This window comes from Podarcis liolepis (genome assembly GCF_965112155.1).
Source record: "Podarcis liolepis genome assembly, chromosome: 15".
Lineage (NCBI taxonomy): Eukaryota > Metazoa > Chordata > Lepidosauria > Squamata > Lacertidae > Podarcis > Podarcis liolepis.
In genome coordinates, this window is record NC_139566.1 from 21081277 (window position 1) to 21107022 (window position 25746).

General features: G+C 47.2%; 1 long non-coding RNA gene across 1 annotated transcript in view; it reads left to right on the forward strand.

The window, feature by feature from the left end:
* The window catches only part of LOC310695017, a 29487-nt gene extending 9030 nt beyond the window's left edge, over positions 1-20457 (forward strand). Inside the window, exons 2-3 of the long non-coding RNA XR_014519860.1 lie at positions 8719-13303; positions 14400-20457. This is a non-coding gene — a long non-coding RNA (uncharacterized lncRNA). The remainder of the gene's footprint in view (positions 1-8718; positions 13304-14399) is intronic.
* Positions 20458-25746: the final 5289 nt, after the last annotated feature.

Here is a 25746-nt window from a genome sequence, read left to right on the forward strand (position 1 = left end):
ACCTTTTCTTCTTCCTTTTATCCTAGCATGTGATTGTAAACGTGGAATTATTAACGCGCAATTTCATCATGCATAATTGTTTCAAAACGACCAATTTTATGTTTTGGATAACACGTCAACTGGTTTTTAATGCTTTGCTTTCATCCGTATGGTTTAAATGAACGGGGTTTTTTTAATTGTTCCTGGTAAGCTTAAGAGGCTGAGTAAGCAGTACATACCTTTTGCTAAGTAAGAAATAAATAAAATAGAATAAATTTTGCTTATATGAGAAAGAATGTAGGAAAAGGCCATTTCCCCCACCCTCCCCACTGTAGAAAACACACACTGTAGCTAAGTTAGTCATGGCCGCTTGTCCGAAGACAGGCTAGGAAGCAAGGCAGATAATAATAATAATAATAATAATAATAATAATAATAATAATAATAATAATAATTTTATTATTTATACTCCGCCCATCGGAAACTGGTGTAAAAATGAAGAGACACTGGCAGAGAGACAAGGCTTTATACTGTATTTACTTGAATGTAATGCACACCTTTTTTGGCAAATAACGTCGTGAAAGTTAGGGTGCGCATTAGATTGGATGGTGTTAGCAAATACTTTTTTTTAGTTACAAGGTTTTGAAAGTTGAGGTGTGCATTAGATTCAATGGCGCATTAGATTCACGTAAATATGGTAATATAGGACCAGGTGGAACCCCATTGGCCCTTTGTGTCACCTGATCCCTGCTTCGCCAGTATCTCTGGCGCCTCCTGCTGGTCACCAAAAACATCAATGTCAATGGGCTGTAAATTTTGGAAGCCATTATTCCAAGATGGTGTTGCTCTTCTTCCTTACATGCTGGTGGTTACGTGGCTGCTTTCTCCTCCTGGAAGTATTCCCCGGGCGCCACGCAGCAGTTACAACTCGGAGTGATAAATACTGTGTGGTGTTTGTCTGCCTGCGCGATCCCTGCAGGATCGAGGAACACAGGTGGCACGCCATCAGTCCTGTAATTACTATATTATTTATTTATCCCTACAGCTAATTAAGTATATTAGACTTAATGTAAGTTCCAGAACCTTGTCCTGAACGCTGGGGGATCGGTCCTGGAACATGCGGAATAATTGCACACGCCGCACACAGACAAAGCTTTCTTGCACTGAGTCAGAACGCTCCCTTTAGGTGGCCCAAGAAGTATCCGTTCTAAGCTGTCAGCTCAAAAATTAGGGTGGGGGTGATGAACTGTTGGGGCGCTCAAGGGCCACATTCCCTATACCAGGGGTCCCCAAACTAAGGCCCGTGGACCGGATAAGGCCTGAGGGACTCGTTTATCCTGAAGGGACAGTTTATCCAAACCTGACTGTGTCGTCACCCCAACTAGGCTCCAAAACTGCCCAAATTCTTTCTTTGAAGATGCAAACTTAAAATGCATTAGCTTGAGCTGTATAACACAAACTAGCTGAATAAACAAAGCCTTCTTGTCAGGGAACTGACATCGGAGCGAGAGGCGAAGGGGAGGCTCCCAGATGATGCTGGCGAAGGACCCAGCAGCAGGGGGAGAAACAGCTCAGTAGAGGGGGAAGCCAATCAGCGCAACACCGGGGATAAAGGGAGGCAGACGGGGGAAGTGGAGAGAGGGCTCCAGGACTCTTCACTGGACATCAGTGAGGAGAGCCCAGGTCCTCCGCTACCCACGCCTTCCCTGCGCAGAAGACTCCCGCGCAGTGAGAGGAGGAGGAGACTGGGTGTCAAAGAACTTTTATGTTGGAAGAGGTTCAAGAAACGCCCACTGACGGATTCTGCCAGTGACTGAGGCAGCCACCATGAGAAGGGGCTGTGCAGCCAGAAAGTTTTAACAAGGCAAATTAACCGAGAAAGGCACCAGTTTACGCACGAGTAACTCATACCCATTACACTTCTGTTTCTCAGTCCATGAAGGCGTAATAGATGGCCTTGTCAGTCCCGAGTGGAGACGGGATGGCGCATCCAACTTATCTTACCTGTCGCAACTATCCTGACTACACTGATGCACAGACCCCGGGAATGGCGCCAGGAGTGCCAGATAACAGTACAGAAACAATTTCTATTCATGCTCAAGGGTGCAGACTTACGTGTCCAAACTCATGAGGCTGGATTCCTGGGGAGGGGGAAAGGGGACCGCGGCGACCCCCACCGCCACCACCCACTCTTACCGGTGCTGCGCTGCACGGCTGCCAACTTCCGGGGCGGAGGAGCACTGGAAATAGCTTGTGCACATGCACAAGCATTATTTGTGCATGCACAAGTGTTATTTCTGGTGCACATCCGGGTCGGAGGAGGCTCGTGCACAAGGGCACAAGCTATTTCCGGTGCTCCTCCGACCCAGAAGTGCGCTGGAAATAGCGTGTGTGCACGCGTATGGGCACGCGCTCCCCGCCCTCTGGCCCACCGCGCGATCGGCGCTGGAGACACCAGCCCGAGGTGCAGTAAGTTTGCTGACCTCTGCCCTATGCTCTGCCTCCACAGTTTGGAAGCAGCAATGCTTCTGAATGCCAGTTGTTGGAAACCACAGGAGAGAGAGAGAGTTCTTATGCATGGATCCTGCCTGCAGGTTTCAAAGGGGCATCTGCTTGGCCACCCTGAGAACAGGATGCAGGATTAGATCGACCATTAGACCAGAGCTTTCCAAACTGTGCATCTCGACACTTTAGTTACACACCTGCAGTGTGTAGGTGTGTCGCACGAATGCTCACAGGGGATAGTTTAACCTCTGGTTAAATGGAGCTTAAACAGAGCAATGGATAAATTTTTGAAACAACAAAGATCAGCTTTGCCCAAGGCATGATGGATAACAGCAACAACCAGGGGAAAGAAAGACATAACATCTTACAAGGACAGGAAGAAACAACATGGACAGAATAATTGCCACACACAGGGAGAACGAGGATATAGTTTGAGTTCCTCACTTGTGGTTTTATAAATCATTTAATGTGTCAACACGGATAGAAGTTATTAATATTGCAGTTGTTGTATAAAGGATTACAGTGATACCTCGGGTTACGTACGCTTCAGGTTACAGACTCCGCTAACCCAGAAATAGTACCTTGGGTTAAGAACTTTGCTTCAGGATGAGAACAGAAATCGTGCTCCGGAGGCACGGTGGCAGCAGGAGGCCCCATTAGCTAAAGTGGTGCTTCAGGTTAAGTACAGTTTCAGGTTAAGAATGGACCTCTGGAACAAATTAAGTACTTAACCCAAGGTACCACCGTATTATTATGACTGGAATGTAATGGAAATTAATAAGATTTTGGAACACAGAAATAAAACAACTAATCAAGCCATCAATTCTAGCACGAAATTATATAATTTGATATTTGAATTACTAGTATTAATAATTGTATTAAAAATTGGTATTATTATAATGACGCTACTATTGGATTGCAATTGAAAACTAATGAAAAATTATTAGCAGAGAAAAGTTTAACCTCTGGTTTGCTAGTAAAACTGAATTACTGCATCACAAAATGATGCATGTTTAAAAAAGTGTGTCGGAAAGCTCTGCATTAGACTGATCCTGTGCAGGGTCTTACTATGTTCTTATACTAAATGACCAGGGATGATGGGAGTTGTAGTCCAAAACACCTGGAGAGAACCAAGTTAGGGAAAGCTGGCATAGATGATGGGCTAGTGGTCTGTCTCAAGATGGCCACTTCCTCTCTTCCTAAAACAGGGCCTGAACAATAGAGGCTGATTTCAGGCTTCCAGCTATAATGATGAAGACGTTTCAGGATTTCCAACTGGTTCAGAAATTCAGGAATATTTCTTTCTCCTGAACTTGATTTAGGGGAGTGACCAACGAGGTTTCATTGCAATCAAGTGGCGTATAAATTTTGTTAAGTAAAAATAAATTAAAGGGGAAAGTCTTCAGGCAGTATATAATTAACCTAGAAAATTGATTTGCTGCCCGCAGAGCTCTCCAGGTTATTTTTGCTGCAAGCAGGAGTTTGATACTGTAAAACTTGGATCTGGCCAGGGACTTGGGGCTAGATAATGTGCATTACATGGGAGATTTGTGATTGTGAAGGAAGGGGAGGGAACGTAGGGCAAACAGCGTAGTGGGTAGATTTTGACCGAGGAAGAAAAAGCAAGCACAGAACAGATAAACACTCAAGTTCCCAGGTCCTATTCTAGAGGTCAGCAAACTTTTTCAGCAGGGGGCCAGTCCACTGTCCCTCAGACCTTGTGGGGGGCCGGACTATATTTTTTTTGGGGGGGGGGAAATGAACGAATTCCTATGCCCCACAAATAACCCAGAGATGCATTTTAAATAAAAGCACACATTCTACTCATGTAAAAACACGTTGATTCCCGGACCGTCTGCGGGCCGGATTTAGAAGGCAATTGGGCCGGACCTGACCCCCGGGCCTCAGTTTGCTTACTCATGTCCTAGTCCAACACTCGTAACTAGTACAGTGGTACCTCGGGTTAAGAACTTAATTTGTTCTGGAGGTCCGTTCTTAACCTGAAACTGTTCTTAACCTGAGGTACCACTTTAGCTAATGAGGCCTCCTGCTGCCACAGTGCCGCCACCGCACAATTTCTGTTCTCATCCTGAAGCAAAGTTCTTAACCTGAATCACTATTTCTGGGTTAGCCAGTCTGTAACCTGAAGCGTCTGTAACCTGAAGCATCTGTAACCCGAGGTACCACTGTACACCACCACTGGCAACCTTCAACCGTGATTTCAGCCTTTAAGAGAAGTTGGGTTGTCTCATGTGCAGCTTGGCTCACAGATGAGATGAGAGAAGATCACTGAGCCTTCAAGCTCAATGGCACTCTATCTTGGAATACCAGGCGATGGGGGCAGTGGAGCGCTTGAGTTAAGGGGGCTAATGGCTGGCTCCGTTCCCTTTCGTTTTGGACCAGCGGTTCCCAAATGTTCCACTTCCCCCGACCCTCCCCATGGACCATTTGGGAACGTCTGTGTTAGACCCCCTTAGCTGCTGTCGTGTGCTATAGCGATGGGAGGGAGCTTAGTTAAGTCAGGTGCTGCCTCTTTGAGTCAGGGAACAATGGCTGTTTTGATTAGGGATAGCCAAGGTTGTAGTCCTTCCGCTGCTGTGGACTACAACTCCCATCATCCCAGCTGTGCTCGCAGGGGCTGATGGGAGTTGTAGTCCGCGATAGCAAGAAGGCACTGAGTAATGAAGAGGGGGATAAAACTACAGTGGTACCTCGGGTTACAGACGCTTCAGGTTACATATGCTTCAGGTTACAGACTCTGCTAACCCAGAAATAGTACCTCGGGTTAAGAACTTTGCTTCAGGATGAGAACAGAAACTGCACAGCGGTGGCGTGGTTGCAGCGGGAGGCCCCATTAGCTAAAGTGGTACCTCAGGTTAAGAACAGTTTCAGGTTAAGAACAGACCTCCAGAACAAATTACCGGTAAGTTCTTAACCCGAGGTGCCACTGTACATGGCAGCATTCTTGTTTATTGAACTGCCTTGCAAGGATCTCACCACCTCCATATTGGAGGGAGGCTGTTTTCAGGAACAATTCAGGCCACTTTTGTAGGTGCTGAAGGTGCTTGGGTGGGGGGTCCGAGCCAGAAGAGATTGTGCTGTCTCTCGGCGGCTGTACGGTGAGAGATTGAAGCCGTCCAAACTCTTCTGGGTGAAGTTCCAAGGCTGGGGCACAGATGCGAATGAAACCGTATGGTGGGATAATTAACTAGACAGCTCGTGCAGCCCAGAGCCCGCCCGTCCACCCCACCTCACCAGCTGTGTTAATTTATATCATTTCTTCCGCCTCGGACTTATTATTGCATCTTTGCAATCCGTCTCTGTCTCGCTTTGTTTTGGTTGATGGGCAGCTTGTGTTCGCTTTGAAGGTCACAGCTAAAACGGCACACGTAGCAGCACATTTGGCACCTGTAACAGAGCCACTTCTGTCAATTGAAGTGGTCAAGAAGGCATAGATCTGGTTAGGCCAGAGCTGCCAAAACTTGGGTCTCTAACTGTTTTTGGGCTACAGTTCCCATCTTCCCTGACCACTGGTCCCACTAGCTAGGGATGATGGGAGATGTAGTCCAAAAACAGCTGGAGAGCGAACCTGGGTTAGGCGATCTCGCAGGTATGGCTAGCCACCTCCATGAATTTTAGTGGGTCTACTCTGAGCCACGCAGGATGCACGTCTCTGTGCCGCTGGGCCTCTTTCATCTCTGATTTTGAAAGGAAGTTGGGTGTAGTTGAGGAACCAGGCCTCCGCGGATTGCAGCTGTTAAATATGCAATCTGACATCACCTTGAAAGGCCCAGCCAGCCTGTCTTATGCCAGCCTGGCGCCGGCTGCCTTTTGCTCTACCAGCCTAGACGTGGCACAGCGTGTTAAATTAAAGCCCTGCTTCTCCCTGCCAGCCCCACTGCCAGCTTGGTCCACCGCCATCAGCGCTGCCAAACCTTTTCCCCGCTGTCAGCTGCTGGGGCCGACGTGGGGCCGCGCAGTCAACGTTTTCAGCAGAGTTAATTATCTGCATTCGGAATTGGACTGATAAGATTTCCGGAGGCATCTCGTGCTGGGCAGTGCAGAAGTCCAAAAAAACCACCCAACCCCAAAACCAGGCAAAGGCTGGAGGCATCGCCTTCGCGATGGGGCTTGGCCAGCTGACTCAGCAGCGAGCAATGTTTTAACATGATAAACAGGAAGCTTGCGGGATTTCTCTCCCACGCTCCTGCTTTCGGGTCAGCTGCTGGTGCCACGAAGACAGGTTTGCTCCTTCTGGGTTGCATGTATTGGGTTAACTGGGAGGGGCCGTTGTTGTTGTTGTTGTTGTTAATAATAATCCCCCGGCCACCTGGCTGGGTTTCCCCAGCCACTCTGGGCGGCTTCCAGCACATATAAAAACATAATAAAATGTCAGACATTTAAAACTTCCCGATACAGAGCTGCCTTCAGATGACTTCTAAAAGTTGTATAGTTCTTTATTTCCTTGGCATCTGGTGGGAGGGCGCCACCACTGAGAAGGCCCTCTGCCTGGTTCCCTGTAACTTCACTTCTTGCAGCGAGGGAATTTCAGTTTATCTCAGTTTCTCATTTCCCCCCAGTCTTAAGTTCAGATCTCCACATTTCCCCATCAATTTGCAATTCCCTCCTCCCCAAACGTCCTCGTGTAAACCTGCCGGCATTTTAGTGCAAATTTCTCCTGACATCCATGCTTTTGTATGCAACTTTGCCTAATAAACGCATTTTTCGCAGAGCAGTTTCTCCCAACGTAATGCATTTTCCAGTGCGAACTGAATCGGATTCCTCCTCCGTCCCTAGAGGAGATACATGGCTTTCAGGAAACCATCAGGCTGCCTGGTACTTTTTTGTACAGGGCATTTAAATCCTGTGCTTTGACCCCCTTGGCGAAACCCCTGCTCAGTGCGTAATCCCAAACTGCAAGTTTCTTCCTGTTAAATTCTGAGAGATGGCAAGGCTTTGGCTGGATGCAGGCGCTGCAAATGGGACCAGCGCTTGCTGCCAGCATGTCTCATTAGTGAGTCAAATCCTGGCAATGGAGGCTCCGGTTAATGGCGATGCAGAGCCTAAGATCGCCAAATCCATTTATTAGCATGGAGGGTGTGTGTGTGTGGTCATGTTGACTGATGAGGCTGAGGAGAGATTGATACTGTACACTGGGGTCTGCAGGAGCATCCCTGGATGATGTGCAGCTGATCAATAGAATATTATATTGCAAATCACTTCAGAATCCCTTGTGGGAAGCAATCTGTAAATGACATAATTATGATAAGTAATGATAATAGGAATATAGGCACATAGGGAGCGGCCTTAAACCAAGTCCCAACAACTTGTCCAGTTAGCTCAGTATTGTCCACACTCTCTCGCGGCGGCTCTCCAGGTTTCAGGCAGGAGTCTCTTCCAGCCCTACCTAGGGATTGAACCCACAGCCTTCTGCACGATGCAAGGAAGATGCTCTGCCATTGAGATGCCACCCTTAACTGGGTCTGAGCTAAATTACATGGTTCTATATTTTTATATTGATGGGCAGCCCTGGAGCTCACTGGGTGGCCTTGGGCTAGTCATTGTCTTTCAACCCAGTCTACCTCACAAGGTTGTTGTGAGGATCCAACGGAAGGGGAGGGGGTTAACACCATGTGTTTCATAAGTTGACTTCCCACCCTCACCTCCAAGGTGTCTTACTCAAACCTTTCCTCCTGCATTATATCTTTATCCATATTACAATGATTTTGCCATTTTTCTTCCACTGCTTTTATCTCGAATCCTGCCCGCAACTTCATTTGACTGTAATATTTCTTTTAATAGGCCTCCATTCTTCTATAAAAAGTTCATCATTTTGATCTCTTAATTTCGCTGTCAGCTTTGCCATTTCTGCATAGTCCGCCACTTTCAAATGCTACTCCTCTTTTGTTGGAGCCTCCTCTTCTTCCCATTTCTGTGCATGTAATATTCTACCTGCCGTTGTCACATACATAAATAGTTTAGCCATCTTCTTTGGAACAGCCATCCCTATAATGCCTGTAAGAAAAGCTTCTGGTCTTTTGGGGGTAGCCCATTGAAACATTTTCTTCATTTCGTTGTATATCAGTTCCCAAAAGCCTTTAGCTTTTTTTGTTGCATGTCCACCACATGTGGAGGAATGTCCCATCCAATGTAACAATCCATTTCAAGCAAAGCTTTCCCTCCTCTTTGACACGTTTCTCTCTTTCTCTGTCCTTCTCCCCCGATCCTTTCGTAGGCTATGAAGGAAGATCTGGGTGCTTGGGAAGTCCCCCCATTCCTGCAGGATTGCAGTCCTTGAGCAGCGGATGCAGAAAGTGAGGCGGAAGAGGAAAGCTGCTGTGCGGTCCGGCGGCGAAACCGGCAGGCGTGCACATGAAACGCACTTTTGTACAGAAGATGAAGAAGATGAAGATGATGAGGAAGAAGAATGTAACCCTTCCGTGTGCAGACACGGGCAGCCCCTGCATGCCTTGTACAGCTGAGGTCGGAGTGGCGTGTGAGTCGCCCGCTTTAGCGACCCCCATCCCCTTGTGGGCCACTTTCGGCTACGGGATGTGGCTGTCCGTTTTCCAGCGGCAGAGTGGCGGCGCCCTGAGTTTGGCATAACCAGAAGCCACTCTGGCCTGCTGCTGCTGGGCACCGGCCCGTCGATAGGGATGTGGGTCTTTTTAGCAGCCCCTGCCGAGATGCAGCCTGCGTGGGTGTATATCTATCTCTATATCTCTCTACATATGGGTGGGGGGGTGTACATACCTCTGTCTACAAGGTCTAGGCAGGAGGGGCAAAATAAGACTTCTCTGTACCTTTAGTTTGCTGGTGCTACCAATTAAGGTTTTCCTGGAGGGGAGCTGCCTCCATGGTGCTATGTTGTGGTTGTTTTTCAAGCGAGCAAACGATCGTATCGTGTGGAACCAAGCGACGTGTATTTTTTTTTTTAAGGTTGCTCATATTTATAGGAAAGGAAGGAGGGGGTGCTCTGTTTATTACGTCCGTCCTTCCAGACCAGTTTGATAGCTTTAATCGAGCCTGTCCGCTGTGCTCAGTACAGATTTTCAAAGGTGCTGTTTGAAGATGACATCGTCACCCACTTCATATTCTGTTGAACTACCAGGCCCATCCAGCCCTGCGGACATTCTTTTTTAGATTGTCCACTGGAATCACAGCGGTTATATGCGATTCTACTTTTAATACAGTTTGCATCCCCAAAAGTTTTGGGTCGGACACACTGCTTCATTTCCAATCAGTGCACGTCCCATAACTTCCTGCTGAAATCATGTCACCTTGTTTATACCACAGATGATATCCGGTTATTTTTATTTTTCGTCCCGCTTTTGTTGCGCTGTAGAGCAAGAGGGCCCCCTCCAGATGGCAATAATGCAGTAACGTTGGGGGGACATCGCAGAACAACTGGTAAAATGGACTGAACAGCCCAGCATAGATCCATGACTAATGCACTATTAGTGTGTCAGTGGCACGTTGCAGAATACACCTGAGCAAAGACCCACAATATTGGAGGGCGGGGTTTTTTAGGTAGTATTTGCAGCAAAACAATGTACAAAAACACACAGCATTCTCTTGTTCATTGCATGCTTACCGAGAAGGGAGGGCCTCCACTTTTGTAACTGAATGGACAGAGATGTCCACAATGTGCATTTAAAGTGCTCCTGTATCACTTTAACAGTCACGGGCTTCCCCCAAAGAATCCTGGGAACTGTAGTTTGTTAAGGGTGCCGGGAATTGTAGCTCCATGGAAGAGTCTCCTAACAACTCTCAGTGCTCTTAGCAAACTACAGTTCCCAGGGTTCTTTGAATGGGGGGGCGGTTAAAAGTGGCGTAAGAGTGCTTTAAAATGTATAGGGTGGACTTTTGGATGCAAAAGAAAAGGGGGAAAGGTGTGGGGGGGGGGTTGGTTCACCCAGAGAATGCGGCTTGCTTTCCCCTTGAGTCAGAGTGACCTACATAGGGTTGGGGAGAAATCACCATAAATAAATCACAGCAATGATATGCATGGATCTGGTGAAGGGCAGGGAAGGTACTGTTTAACCAAGGTAATTGTTATTTTGAGAGGGAGGGAGCACAGTCAGACCATACATTTAAAGCACTAGGATGCTGCTTTAAACAAGTGTGGCTTCCCCCAAAGAATCTTGGGAGCTGTAGTTTGTTAAGGGGGCTGAGAGTTGTTAGGAGACCCCCCCCCTCCGTTCCCTTCACAGGACTACAATTCTCAGATTGTGGTTTCACAATCAATCCCTTTTCCGGGGGGATTCTGGGAATTGTAACTTTGGGAGAGGAATGGGGAAGGGGATGGTCTCCTAACAATTCTCAGCACCTTTAACTAACTACAGTCCCCAGGATCCTTTGGGGAAAGTATTGAAAGTGGCACCACAGCGCTTTGAATGGATGTAGCCAGAGAGAGACTGCTGCAGCTGTTTTCTGTGCAAAAGCCTTGCTCTTTTCCTTCCCTTAGACTTCATTTTCTAAGGGATGCAGCCGTTGAGTAATGCCAAAAATTAGAAGTGATACCCAAGGATGCTAAAAGAAGCCTCCAGACCTCCAGATGTTGCTGCAGGATGGATAATTTCAGTACCACCCCACCCTTTATCCTCTATTTATTTGGAATTTCGCAGTCAAGCGCTGCTTTTCCAGTTACAGGAAAGCAGCATGCAGATGACACAAATCCCGTTTACGGTCACTCTAAAGGCTGGAGTTGATTCTGTTGCACGGGGTTTACGATCTCAGCTTCGGGATCTGTGTTTGGTGCAGCAGAGCTTTGAAGTACTGTGTCAGGAGTGCCTCTGAGTATATACAGAGTGCCTTTCCTCCTCTGCTGCCAACTCCTTGCAACCACAGCCAGCCTCTATATTACTGGAGTGGGGAAGTCCAAGCATGGTTGAGTCTTTATGCCTCTGTGTTGTGTCGTACAGCGGTCAGGGGGTTAAAGGAATTAACTTCCCAAATAACAACACAGAGAAAATTGGGGAGATGGGTGTGGCTTTGGCCCCATTTCCTTTTGGTCCCGCTTTTTAGAATAATAAAGTTGAAGGGGAGGATCTGTGAAAGAAAAAGGAGGGGAAATACTGATTAGCCAGAATACTACTCTTTTAGGCACTAGGAAACAGCTGTTTTTATCAGCTCTGTAGAAAAAAAAGCCCCCTTTATGAAGTATATCAATGATAGGTTATTTGTATTAGAAATCGGAATAAGGACCATGGAAGCCTAGCCATTGCTTGTATTGTATGGGCAGCAAGTCCAAACCATAAGTGCTTTCATTGTCGACACTATAGCATTGAGTTACTGCACAGTCCATAGGTTGAACTGTAAGTCTGCCTTTGGGTTCAGTCGCTGGGTTGGCAAGCAAGCAGGGTCTGATGGACCATTTGCGTGCGGGGGGCGGGGGGGGGGGGCAATGGGCTTTTGGAGAGGCTGCCTGCCTCCCTGTGCAAAACTTTGGGGTGAGGTGCTGAAGGAGGGATAGGGCAGCCCATGGCCCTCCGAGAGGAGCCGAGGAAGCAGTCTAGTTTCCGTTTGCAAATAAATCATTTGCAGATAGATGGCTTTTCGTTTTGCAGCAAACTGTCTCCCTTTAGATCCTGCTCTCCTCTCCCTGCCCCCACCCCGGCTATTTCCTGATCAGGTGAAAAGAGAACCCTTGCTCGTGAAGAGACTTTGCATAAGTGTGTGTGTTTGTGTACATGCGTGCCTAATGCGTTGCCATGGAAATCGAGCATGGTTACAAAGGCTGAGGGATGATGTCAAACACAAGTCTCCATTGTGCGGAAGGAGCTGTAGATAAAAGGAGGTCGCCGCGATACAAAACAGCACCCGGGGATTGATCCCGTGGCCTGAGAATTCTTTAGCAAAATATCCCCCACCCCCACTTTTCATGGAAGAAGTTGTATCCTCGTCAGACAAGGTGCAGTTCAGATGGGGAGTGGTGTTGTGTGCAGTGGAGAGACTAGAAACATGAGCCAGATCCCTGTGGTCCACCTAGCGCAGTATTGCCTGCACTGACGGGCAGCAGCCTGGGTAGCTCAGTTGGTTTGAAGGTGGTGCTGAAAATGCCCAGGTTGCAGGTTCAATTCCCATAAGGGTCAGCTGCACTGCAAGGGGTTGGGCTAGATCAGGAGTCGGCAACCTGCAGCCCATGGGCCACAAGTGGCCCACAGGGATTGTTTAAACAGCCCTCGAGCCGCCCCCAAACTGAGCCGCCCACTTGGCGAGTCCCTGCTCTGTGCTGTGCTAAACCGGTGCAGTGCAGAGCGGGGACTCGCTTCCGCAGCACCAGAAATTGCGTCTGTGCAGATGCCAAAAATCATATCTGCACAGATGCAATCCGGCCCACAGAGCGATCTCCATGGGAATGAACCGTCCCAGGTGAAGTAAACCTTGCCAATACCTGGACTAGATGATGCTCAGAGTCCCTTCCAACTGTGTGATTCTCTCCGGGATTTCAGGCAATTCCTAGCCATACCTGGAGGTGCTAGAGGTCAAACCGGTGACTTTCTGCATGCAAAGCAGGTATCCCATCACTGAGCTACAGTTCAGAAAAATCAACATAAGAAGACAGATCCTTGGCTCATCTAGCTCTGCAGGTAGGGGGCATTCCCAGCCATCTCTGAGGATGTTGGGCATCCTTCTGCAATCAAAACAGATGCTCTGCCCCAGGCTACAGCCTTTGCCCCAGTTTGCTAGACTACAAGTTCCATCATCCCTGGCCATTAGCCACTAGCTGGCCAGGGCTGGTGGGGTCTCGATTCCAACAACTTCTGGAGGGCGACAGGCTCCCCTGGTTAAAATAAACCTCTGCCCACCCCCTGCAAGTCTGAAACAAATTTCCTCCGTGGATGAGTTTGGTGCACTGTGTAGGTTGTAGAGAGATGACATGAAGTAACCACTGATTTAGGATTTATAATGTATTATTATAATGCCATCAGTGCATGTGGGCTTTACAGAGGACACAGTGACAAGCTCCCTTCCCCGAGGAGTTTAAGCCAGCCAAAGTTTGACAGGTCAGGCCTGAATTCATGGATAGGCTGCCAAATAAATAGCTCATATTTTGCGGAAAACGTGCTCAGTGATTATTTGCCCTCCTGATCCAGAGCTTTTGATGATTTTTGGCTAGGCGTGAGAGAGGGGCATTTGAAGTGGAAGACTTAAGTCAAGAAGGCACACCCCCACCCTCAAGACAGGTAGCCATAATAATAATAATAATAATAATAATAATAATAATAATAATAATAATATCATCTAGAGAGATTCTCTAGAATCTGGATTTTCTTGAGTGCCATTTCTAGAATGCAGATTTCTAGCAATTCTCAGTGTCGTTTCTACAGTGCAGTCCTCCAGATTTCCTAGAATGCAAGTTGTGCGGGAATTGACCAATACAGGTGCATGTCTAGAATTGCAGGAACGCAACAGACGATGAAGGCGGAATGTGAGAATAGCAGGGAGCAGGGAACATTCTTTTTTTTATTGGAGCACACCGCTTTGTAGGTGTGAAATGGCTTTATGCCTCGCTTGTGGCCTTCCAGGCAGCATCTGTCCGCCTGCAAACAGAATACTGGGTTAGATCAGAGTTTCTCAAACATGGGTTTCCAGCTGTTTTTGAACCACAACTCCCACCATCCCAAGCTAGCAGGACCAGTGGTCAGGGATGATGGGAACTGTAGTCTGAAAACAACTGGAGACCCAAGTTTGGGAAGCCCTGGGACAGAGAGACCTTGGGCCTGATCCTGCAAGCGTCACCTTCCAGGGTTCTACATGTCAGGTGTGAGGCAGGACCAGAGGCAAAAGTGGGTGTAGCAGTAAATGCAAACCCTTATCTCTGTATTGTAGGCTAGTGTCTGCACACACAACCATCTCCATCATCCATCCATCCATCTAACCAACCAACCAGAGGCATGATCAGAATTCTAGGACACGTTCCAGCCAGGCCAAAGCACTGAAGGAGGATGTGAAGCAGAGTCAGTGAGGGGGTGTGGCCTGGGGAGAAGGGGTGTGGCCTGGAAAGGCTCCTTAGCACCAGACAGAGAGGCTTGCAGGAAGGGGCTTATTTGGCCCCAGAGCTGAGGCACCCCACTCATGGCATAGAACATGCCATTACATATTTCCCAGGTGGACTTTGGTTACGCTGCCAGCCTGCCATGGAATTTATTGCCAGTCCACACCTGCAAAAATGCACACCTTTCTCTTGATTTAACAGCAACATATCACCTTGCGACTCGTATCTGAACAAGCGGAGCTGCTCCCACATTAAAAAAAAGGATTATCTGGCCAGTTTCTCCCATCAGCTCATCCCTTGGGCCCGTAACAGCTGGCTCATCTGAGCCAACACTGTCATTTCACATGCGCCAGGATGTCAACGGATGTTTCAGTCACTGTGTGTGTCTGTTAATGAACCGTTAACACACAAAAGCAAGTGTACGCTTCATCTCTTTATTCTGAAACGAAGTCCAAATTTAGGAAACGTAAGGATTTATCAGATATTCTGCTGTCAGAACAGAATGATAGAAGCATTCCTTTATGCCAGGACCCCTTTGGTTAAGGAAGGGAAGGGGCTATAGCACAGCTGGGAATGTCCTCTGCCCAAAGCCCTGCCACACTGCTGCCAGTCAGTGCAAACAGTAGTGAGCTAGATGGATCAATGCTCAGATTTGGTATAAGGCAATTTCCTATGTTCCTAAGCATGAAGGTGGGTGTATTTGTGTGTTTAACCCAACATCTCTTGATTTTAATTTGTTTAAAATCATAGAACTGTAGAGTTGGAAGGGACCCTGAGGATCATCTAGTCCAAACCCCTGCACAACGCACAAATATACAGTTGTCCCAGACAGGGATCGAACCTGCAACCTTGGCATTCTCAGGCACCATGCTCTAACCAACTGAGCTATCCAAGCTTTTGCCAGTTAGCAGAAGACAATACCGAGCTAAGTATAAGCTGCCTTGGGAGCGTTTCTGGCCTTGAACGGCAAGGCACAGATTTATTTTTTAAAAAATCTGATCTTGGAGTCCAGTTTTGACTGCAGGGGATGTAAAGTCAAGAAGAAGGTGAGGGTCAGTTTCTGGGAATTGCAAGTGTGTGTGTGCGGAGGGGGAGAGAATTGCTGTTGCGTTCAGGTCCTACTTGTGTGTTTCCTAGAGGCAGCAGGCTGGCCATTGTGAGACCAGGATGCTCCAGCTACAGGACAATTCTTACGTTCTTAATCAGTAGGTATGGAAGGGCAGAAAACCCCTTTTGGCCCACTGACCGTCCCCTGAAAATAATTCCACACCCCCTCTATTTGCATGACATGGCACCAAGTAGCTGCTCCCAGTGCCCCAAATTTAAAATGTTTAATAAATAGAGTTCAGAGAACAAAGAGTTCAGGGCGCTGGAACGGTGTCAGTTTTACAGCACATTGTTTTGCCTAGAGCAGAAGAGAAGAGATTTTCACGGGCACTGGTAAATTTCCTGCTTCCGAGACAGTCAAGACGCTTTTTGTCATTGCAAAACTTAAGAGAAGAAGAGTCCACGTTTGCTGTATAAAATGTTGTGGTTTGCCCACGGATGTATAGTTGTTGATGCCTTACATTTTTTAGGGCAGTCAATTTTCTTGGGCTGCTCCGTTTTTTAGGAAGGAGGGAGCGCTTTTTTAACAAAAACAAACCGGCACCAGCTACTTTTCGGCCGGTATTTGCAACAGGGTTCCTCTCGTATCTTCTGTCCGCCCTCTTTTGAGGTGGGCGGGTCAGTTTTTGTACCGAACCGCACAAGCCCCCCCCCCTTAACACCCTTCCCCACCAGCAAGCAGGTGAGATGAGAGATGATGGGCAGATTTTGCAATGACTGGGGGATGTTCTCTAACCGAAGGGGAGAGAGACACCTTCTAGCGAGTGGCCGCTGGTGCAGGCACCAGGCGCTAAGGCGTCCGGAGAAGATTATGAGATCATAGTCTGCCCACAGCGTTGCATAATGCGCTCTGGAAGGAACATCATATTAATTTTTAAAGCAGCGTTTGAAGGCGCAGGCATTGCACTCACACCTCCCAAGTTGCAGGGGCATAAGGTTTTTGAGAAGCCGGTCCCCAACAGCTCTGGTTATGATGTCATTCTCCAGACTCTGGCCTGATGCTTCTCTGTTTCTGCTTCCCAAGGCCGATAGCAGACCTCTCTCTTCTCAGAATGATCCCAGCCTCCCCCTTTACTTCTGTTACTAGCTAGACTTCTGCGAGCACTGAGAAATCTAGGGTCAACGTTGCAGAGGTTAGTTAGTTTCCTTTGAATGAGAGGCAGCGCCAGAGACTTAACAGCGTGAGATTTGCAGAGCGGAGGCAGGATGCATTCCTGCAGCAGACAGCTCAGCTACTAATCCTGCATCACATTCCCTCCCAAAGAGGGCAAATGCTCCTCAAAGGATTGTTTGATCTTCAGCTCCCTCCCAGATTATTATTATTTTATTTACTATTTATTAAATTTGTATTCCGCCCGATGCACAGAGCTCTCCGGGGGGGCTGCAACATAAAATCACAAAATGCATAATAAAAACAAAAACAACCCAATAACCCCCCTCCCCACTTCCCCAACACATTTTAAAAGGGCATTGGATGTCAGTCAGCCCAAGGCCTGGTTAAAGAGGAATGTTTAAGGTGTATAATGAAGGCGCCAGGTGAACTTTCCTGGAGAGAGCATTCCACAGACATGGAGCCACTGCAGAGAAGGCCCCGTTCTCGTGTTGCCACCCTCCGGACATCTCAAGGAGGCGGCACAAGAAGGAGGTCCTCAGAAGATGATCTCAGGGTCTGGGTAGATTCATATGGAAAGAGGCAGTCCTTGGGGTATTGCTGTCCTGAGCTATTAAGATCTCCCTGATCATTTCTCCATTAAGACTGGCTCCAGGCTTCCACCACGCAGTTGGAGGGACATCATTGCCCCAAACTCCACACTGGAAGGACTGTAGCTCAGCGGCAGAGCACATGCCTTTTGCATGCGGAAGGTCCCAGGTCGGACTGCAACTCCCATCATCCCTGACCATCAGCCACGCTGGCTGGCCTGGATGGAAGTTGATATCCCATGACATTGAGAGAGCACCATGAAGTTTGCTCCTGGTCGAGACTCATAGGGAGCTGTTGCAAAGTCAGCAGAGATAATAATGAACTACAAGGACCAGTGACCTGATAAGGCAGCTTCCTGTGTTCCTAACTTCTTGATGGGTATGGCATTCCAAAGGCTAGAGTGAGGCTCCCAGCCATCAAGGAACATACGGCTTCAGGAAACGTGTTGAGAACTGTGTTTCCAAAGTCACAAACTCCAGAAGGGCGGCTTTGTCAGTCTGTTATGGCAAACTCGCCTGGCAAACGCAGCCCTCATTGCCGGCTGATGACACATTCAACAGAAGCTTCTACCATATTGAATCCAATAATTTTTGATGGTGCTACAAGACACTTTTCTGTCCCTATGTGTAGATTTCCAGAGCAAGAAACTGCAGCTCGCGTATATTTTCTTCCCTCTTTTTATTCAAACATTAATGTAACAGTAGATGGGGGCTGGGGTGTCAACCCTGATCAATATTGATTCCCCCCTCCCCCAGATTCAAGGGCTCAGATGCTCTTGAGGGCCTTGCTCAGATATTAGCTTATTAGTTCATTTTCTGACTAATACCCCCCATCTTCATTCAAGGACCTTGAGGCAATATGTTGGAGGCTCCTTCCAATACCTCCATTTTAACTTCACCACAACCCTGTGAGGTAGCTTGGGCGGAGAGATCATTTATGAGTGGGAATGGGGATTTGAACCCCCGACTTCCAACCCATGTTCCACACGGGCTCTAGCTATGCAGAGGACCAGTCTGGAGAGTCGCATGTCTCACCCCTGCTCTCTACTTCCTGTCAGGTCTCATTTCCACAGGTCCTATCTGCTGTAGTCCCTACTTTGCCTGCAGTTATAATGGGCTGCAATATTAGTGGATGGCATTACTCAGGACGCCAGAGTTGACCCTGACCCACCAATTGCTAGCTTGCAAGCTGCATACCGCATTTCTCAAAAGACCAGTTGAGTCCCAGCGTTTTTATTACTTGCAACATGCCTAATGCCCGCCTGTAAATGGCCACTCCCGCTTGCCGTACCTGCAGATTTCTTTGTGTCCGTTTTGTGCTCTCGTGCAAAGTACACCAATTCTCCCACCACCCCTGTGTGTTAAGACAGGCCTTGCATCCTTTACCACTTTTGTACGTGAGCTGTATACCCTCTGCAACAAGCAGAGCCTTGACAGCTGTGGCCCCGAAGCTCTAGAACAAACTCCCCCCGGCACGGTGGAATCATCCCTCTTTTGCTTGGCAGGGCTGTGAAAAATGGGGAAAGGCTCTTGATTTGTGCGCTGGAGTTTGCAGGTTCAATCCCTTTGTGTCTCTTGGAGCAGGCGATGGGATAGGCTCCTCTCTGTCTGAAACCCAGGAGAGCGACTGCCAGTCAGAGCAGACAACACAAGGTTAGAGAGACAAATCCTTTGACTTGTGATACGGCCATTTCACTCTGCTCCTTATTCAGCAGGCCTTGGGGATCTTGCCCTAGAGCATGGAGGGGGAAGTTTTGACCCTCTGGTGTTGCTGAAATATAACTCCCACCATCCCTGCTTATTGGCCATGCCGGCCAGAGCTGATGGGAGCTGGAGTCCCAACAAATTCTGGAGGGCAAAAGGAACTGACTGCTTGGCTTCTTTCTAGTTATTTATCCATCCGTTTCATCTTGTTTTTATTTATTTCATATTGTTGTTATTTGGAGTGCTTCCCCTCTGTTGTTTCACACCAGGGTGGGGAACCTTTTATGCCCGAGGGCCGCCTTTCCTTCTTGGTAAGCTCCTGAGGGCCACATGGTAGTGGTGGGTGTGGCCAAATGTGGTGGGAGGAGCATTGAATGTAAATTTTACCTTTGTACAGTGGGCTGGGGTTGTGGGTTTTTTTTACACACACACCTCTCTTTCCTCCATTGGGAAAACGAGGCCTTATCAAAGTTCAAGGGCTCATTCCAGCCAGGCAGAAACACGGGGCAAGGGGCGTGGCCTGGGGAAAGTTCCAAGGGCCAGACAGAGAGAACTGGAGGGCCGCATTTGCCCCATAGGCCAAAGGTTCCCCAGCCCTGTTGTATGTAAGCTGTTTTGAATACTTGCAAAATAAATAAAAAAGCAAGATACAAATATTTCAAGTAAATGTGGAAGGAGTCATGGGTAATTGTAGTTTTTGGGTACTTGTAACAGGGAAGACTGCAATTTTCTAATGTGATCTGAACATGAGTTTTGTGTCATTTTGTACATGGAGGTGAATTCCATGAAACAATTCAAGAAATTTAAGAGTTGATACCTAAGCTGTTGTCAAAAGGACGCCACGGCGCTCAACTTTCCTAGGGGCAAAGCTGAGGTCATGAAATTGCCACGCCATCGCTCAAAGATATCCAGTGGTTCTTTGGGTCGAAAATGCAGGCACGAAAAATTGTCCTCGCAGCTCTTCTCAGTTCCACACCCAGTCGTGCGCTGCTGCCTTGCAAGACGCCTGTCTGGGCACATTGAATATTTTATTTTATTTTGTATTTAGATAAATTTATAAACCACTTAATAAATAAAAAAGCCTCCAAGCAATGTACATAAGATGGTATAAAACAATTATCAACGGCTCACAGAGGAAATCAGCAGAAAAATCAAAGAATAAGAAGTATATGTAATGAAATCATATATGCCTTGGAAGGCTTGCTGGAATAAAGAAGTTTTTAACAGGGGTCTGAAACAGTATATCGCAAGGCTGCCTGCCGAATGTCAAATCAGCAGGGAATTCCGCTGAAAGATCGACTCCTGGCAGACACGGAACGAACATTAATAAGTCACTTTGTAACTTTCATTTGCGGCTCGAGGTGGCTTTTTCTTGCCCTTTTGTAAAAGGAATTTCCTATGCTGGAGACTTTGTACATATTTATATTGACTTTATTAAAAAAGTAAAGAAAGGGAAAGCGATTCAAGTTGTGTGTCCATTGTCCTGTCTTCAAAATATTCCAAGATTGGTCACTGTAAATGTTTTCCTTCCAACAGATTGTGCAGCTGAGGGAAATGTGTGTGGAAGTCCAATGCACATCAGGAGTGCATGTTGCCTGTTTGCTGTGCATTATTCTTAGAGGTGCTGAGCAAGTAACCCTGATCTCCTGCACCAACAGACAACTTTGTTCTGAGCTCTGGGCTTCCAAGCTTGCCTGGGCATTCCGTCAGCTGACCACCAAGGGCCAATCCCTGCCCACCATTAAAGCCCAAACTTCAATACTGTGGAATATGCATTTTGTGACATTTCAGTGAGTGCAAGTTCCACAGATCAGAGTGGTCAGATACACAGAGAGGGCAAGGCAATCCCCTTAGGGCAGCCTTTCTCAACCTGTGGGTCCCCAGATGTTGTTGAACTACAACTCCCATCATCCCTAGCTAGCATGGCCAGAGCTCAGGGATGATGGGAGTTGTAGTCAAACAACATCTGGGGACCCACAGGTTGAGAACCGCTGCCTTAGGGTCACAGATGCCGAACCTGTGGCCCTTCAGATGTTTCCGGACTCCACGTCCCATCAGCCCTAGGCAGCGTGGCCAACAGCCAGGGATGATGGGAGTTGTAGTCAAGCAATATCTGGAGTGCCACAACCTAGCCTGACCTTAGACCAAGGTTTCCCAAACACTGTTTTGGGACTACAATTCCCATCATCCCTAGCTAGCAGGACCAGTGGTCAGGGATGATGGGAACTGTAGTCCAAAAACAGCTGGAGGCCAAAGTTTGGAAAACCTTGCCTTAGACTGACCATCTGTTCCATCAATCCCAAGCCATCTGGAGACCTGTCCTTGTTGAGGTGTGGCAATTACTTCCAGTGGGGTGGAGGGTACATTTTAGTGCACACACACACACCGAGACTTGGACAAACATGGAGGCACAACACACAAACTTATTTTCCAGTGTACCTAGAGCTAAATCGGGGTAGTAGGGCCCAGAAACCATGTGTGACACTACCATGATCACAGAACCAAGCAGAACTGCCCAATGCAAATGCGCTTCCAATACAGGTTCGTATGTCAAATGTCACCAGTGTGGTTCATTCTAAACGCAATATTTTAAGTTTTTACAGAACTGCATTTTGAGGGATTAGGATGGAGGGGTTAACAGGAGAGGCACGGTGAAAGGGAAAGCATCACTGCCTCTCAGCCTACCTCACAGGGTTGTCGTGAGGATAAATAGGGAGGTGGGGAAATGATGCAAGCTCCATTTCCATTATAGTCACTATTACAGTGGTACCTTGGTACTCAAACTTAATCCGTTCCAGAAATCCGTTCCAAAACCAAAGCGTTCCAAAACCAAGGCACGCTTTCCCATAGAAAGTAATGCAAAATGGATTAATCCGTTCCAGACTTTTAAAAATACAGTGGTGCCCCGCAAGAAGAATGCCTCGCAAGACAAAAAACTCGCTAGACAAAAGGTTTTTCCGTTCGCGATTTGCCTCGCAAGACGAATTTCCCCTATGGGCTTGCTTCGCAAGACGAAAACGTCTCGCGACTTTTTTTTCTTTGACTAAAAACAAAGACATGTTTTGTTTATAAAGTTAATTTATTTTCCCTTCAATTTTTGAACTGCTCTTTACAGTATGTGTGACTTTAAAGAGCAGTTAATAAACTGTTGTTGTACCAAATTTGGCTTTGTTTGGACTTTTTTTGACCATAGGAACGCATTAATTGATTTTCAATGCATTCCTATGGGATTTCGTGCTTCGCAAGACGAAAAATTCGCTAGACAACAAAAATTGCGGAACGAATTAATTTCGTCTTGCGGGGCACCACTGTAATGCCTAAAACAGCAATTTAACATGAATTTTACTATCTAACCAGACCACTGATCCATAAAATAAAAGCAATAAACAATGTACTGCAGTCGCACAATCAATCAATCATAGCTGAACTGGGTTCTACACAGTCACAAAAACAAAACAAAAAGAGCTGCAAGAACAAAAACACAAAATAAATAACAAAAACAGACCTCAGTGTAACACTCAAAACGGAAGCGTGGCACTCAAAACGGAGCACGTTTGGCTTCCAAAAAACGTTTGCAAACCGGAACACACACTTCCGGGTTTGCAGTGTTTGAGTTCCAGGTTGTTTGAGTACCAAGGTGTTTGAGAACCAAGGTACCTCTGTAGGCTTATGAAACTCTGGATGGGTACCAGAGTCTGGGGAAGTCAGACTTAACCTTGGTTAAAACACCTGGAACACAAAGGCCAAAGACATCCAGCATCCTGTTTTTACAGTGGCCAAACAGGTTGTCTCCAATAGGGGAGGCACAACACAGTCACTGTGGCTAGTAGCCACGGATAGCCTTATCCTCCACAAATTTGCCTAATAAACCTTTCACAGGCATCCAAGTTGGCCACCACCACAACACCTTGTTGGGAGCAAGTTCCACGGTTTAACTTTGCAAAGTACTCCCTTTAAGCTACAGGTTCCCAGGATCTTCATGCAGGAGCTGGTGCATCACAAGAGGGATAGCTCCGTCGGTAGAGCGCGAGATTCTCAATCTCAGGGTTGTGGGTTCAAATCCCGTGTTGGGTGGAAGAATTCCTGCATTGCAGGGGGTTGGGCTAGATGACCCCTTGTGGTCCCTTCCAACTCTACCGAGTCTGTCTGTCTGTCTACATGAATGAGGAGAAAGGCAAGAGAGGAGCAGGGAGCCTTGGGCCAATACAGCCGTAGTGTGTGGTAAGATGCTAGATGGGAAGGGGCCATGACACAGACACACGGTACAAAGTTCCATTTACACTGAAATCCACACACAGAGGTAGCTTGCAGAGTGCTCAACACCCCCATCCAATGGAGCAAGCTTCGTTTAATGTGTGTCCATTGGCAAGAAGCTTGTGGAAGCTCCGTGGAAATGCTGCTTATATTAACAGAGAGCTTACATATTGAAATCATGGATTCAACTTAAGGGTGGTACCACCATCGCTTAGCTTCAGGGTTACATATGAAAGAATACAACAACAAACACTAGAACTGAATAAGATACTAGCTCAAAAAATTGAGTTCAGCTTATTATGTCTAAGGCAAACATATTGGGAACAGGGAGAAAGACCAACAAAAATTCTAGCTAATAGTCTAAAACAGAAGAAAACGAACAAAATAATACCTTTAATAAGAAAGGAAAACAACATCACAGCGACCTCATCAACAGATATACCATAAATAACATTTTTTTTAATTCTACAAAAAGCTATATGAAGGGCCAGAAAATATACCAGAGGATGAGGTGGAAAATGTTTTTTAGGATATTAAACTACCAACCATTGAAGAATATAAAAAACATATGCTATCAGCCCCCCTGAAGGTATCAGATATTGAGAATGAAATAGAAACAATGGGAAATGGGAAATCACCTGAACCAGATGGTTTTCCTATAAAATGGTATAAGAGCACGAGACTCTTAATCTTAAGGTTGTGGGTTCGAATCCCATGTTGGCCAAAAGATTCCTGCATTGCAGGGGGTTGGACTAGATGACCCTTGTGTCCCCTTTCCAATTCTATGATTTTATGATCCTCAATAACAGCCACCTTGAAAACAGCATCATTTAATCAGAGGAAATGATGTTTGGCTATAAGAGTTTAAAATTTCGTTAGCCACCATGACAAACATACGGTTTGTGAGTGATTAACTGCACCCTGCCAGGACCCAGAAGCTTCTCTGAAGTGCTGTTTGATGATTTCATTACACACCTTCCTTATATATACCGTATTTTTTGCTCTAAAGACGCACCAGACCACAAGACGCACCTAGTTTTTGGAGGAGGAAAACAAGAAAAAAAATATTCTGAATCTCAGAAGCCAGAACAGCAAGAGGGATTGATGCGCAGTGAAAGCAGCTGTCAGGGAACTGCCATCAGAGGCACGGGAGAAGGAGAGGGTCTCTGATTCTGCAGGGGAAGGTCCAAGCGCTAGAGGGAGACTTAGCCGGGAAGAAAGGGAAGAGAATGAGTGTAACACCAGGGATCCAGGAGAGCAACGGGACAGGGAGGTGCAGGGGCTCCAGGACTCTTCGTTGGAAGTTAGCGAGGAGAGCCCAGGCACCCCGCTGCCCACGCCCACCCTGCGCAGGAGACTCCCGCGCAGTGAGAGGCGGAGACGATTGGGCGTCAAACAACTCTTATGTTGGCAACGCTTTAAGAAACGCCCACAGACAGATTCTACGAGTGACTAAGGGCAGCCACGCTGAGATGGGCTGTGCAGTCCGGAGGGTTTAACCAGGCAATCTAATGCTCAAACGGAGCAGGATTACGCATGAGTAACTCCCAACCCATTATAGCAGCAATCCCTCTTGCTGTTCTGGCTTCTGGGATAGCTGCGCAGCCTGCATTCACTCCATAAGACGCACACACATTTCCCTTTACTATTTAGGAGGGGAAAAGTGAGTCTTATAGAGCGAAAAATATGGTACTAGAATCCTAGACACCTAGCTGGTTGGTGCAAATAACCTTTTGGACCAATGTTGATCACGCTGAAGGAATTAAAAATCAGAGGTGGGGAGCCTGTGGTCCTCCAGGTGTTGTTGGACTCCAAGTCCCATCATCCTTGACCACTGGCCACACTCTCTGAGGATGATGGGATCTGGAGTCCAACAGCATCTGGAGGAAGAACCAGGCTGCCCATCCCTGGGGAAAAGGAAACTCTGGTATCCGATACTGTTTCCTCAGAAGAGAACTCCATGTTAAACAGGGGTGATGTTGACCCTGCGGGCATGCAGGCCAGAGGTTATTGGTGGTCAGGCTTCCCCAAATCTCATGGAAATCAGCTCTCCAGGGAACATGTGGTAGGAAACACAGATTCCTCGATGAAACAAAAGAGCCCGGATGGATCAAATCAAAGATCCATCCAATGCAGCCTGGATAGCTCAACTGGTTAGAGCAGGCATCCCCAAGCTGCGGCCCTCCAGATGTTTTGGCCTACAACTCCCATGATCCCTAGCTAACAGGACCAGTGGTCAGGGATGATGGGAATTGTAGTCCAAAACATCTGGAGGGCCGAAGGTTGGGGATGCCTGGGTTAGAGCATGGTTGTGATAATGCCAAGGTTGCATGTTCGATCCCCACTTGGGACAGCTGTATATTCCTGCATTGTGCGGGGGTTGGACTAGATGACCCTTGGGGTCCCTTCCAACTCTACTATTCTATGATTCAATCCCATTTTTAAAAGTGGCAAGCCAGATGCCTCTAGAAAGCCCATAAAGCAGGGTGAGAAGGA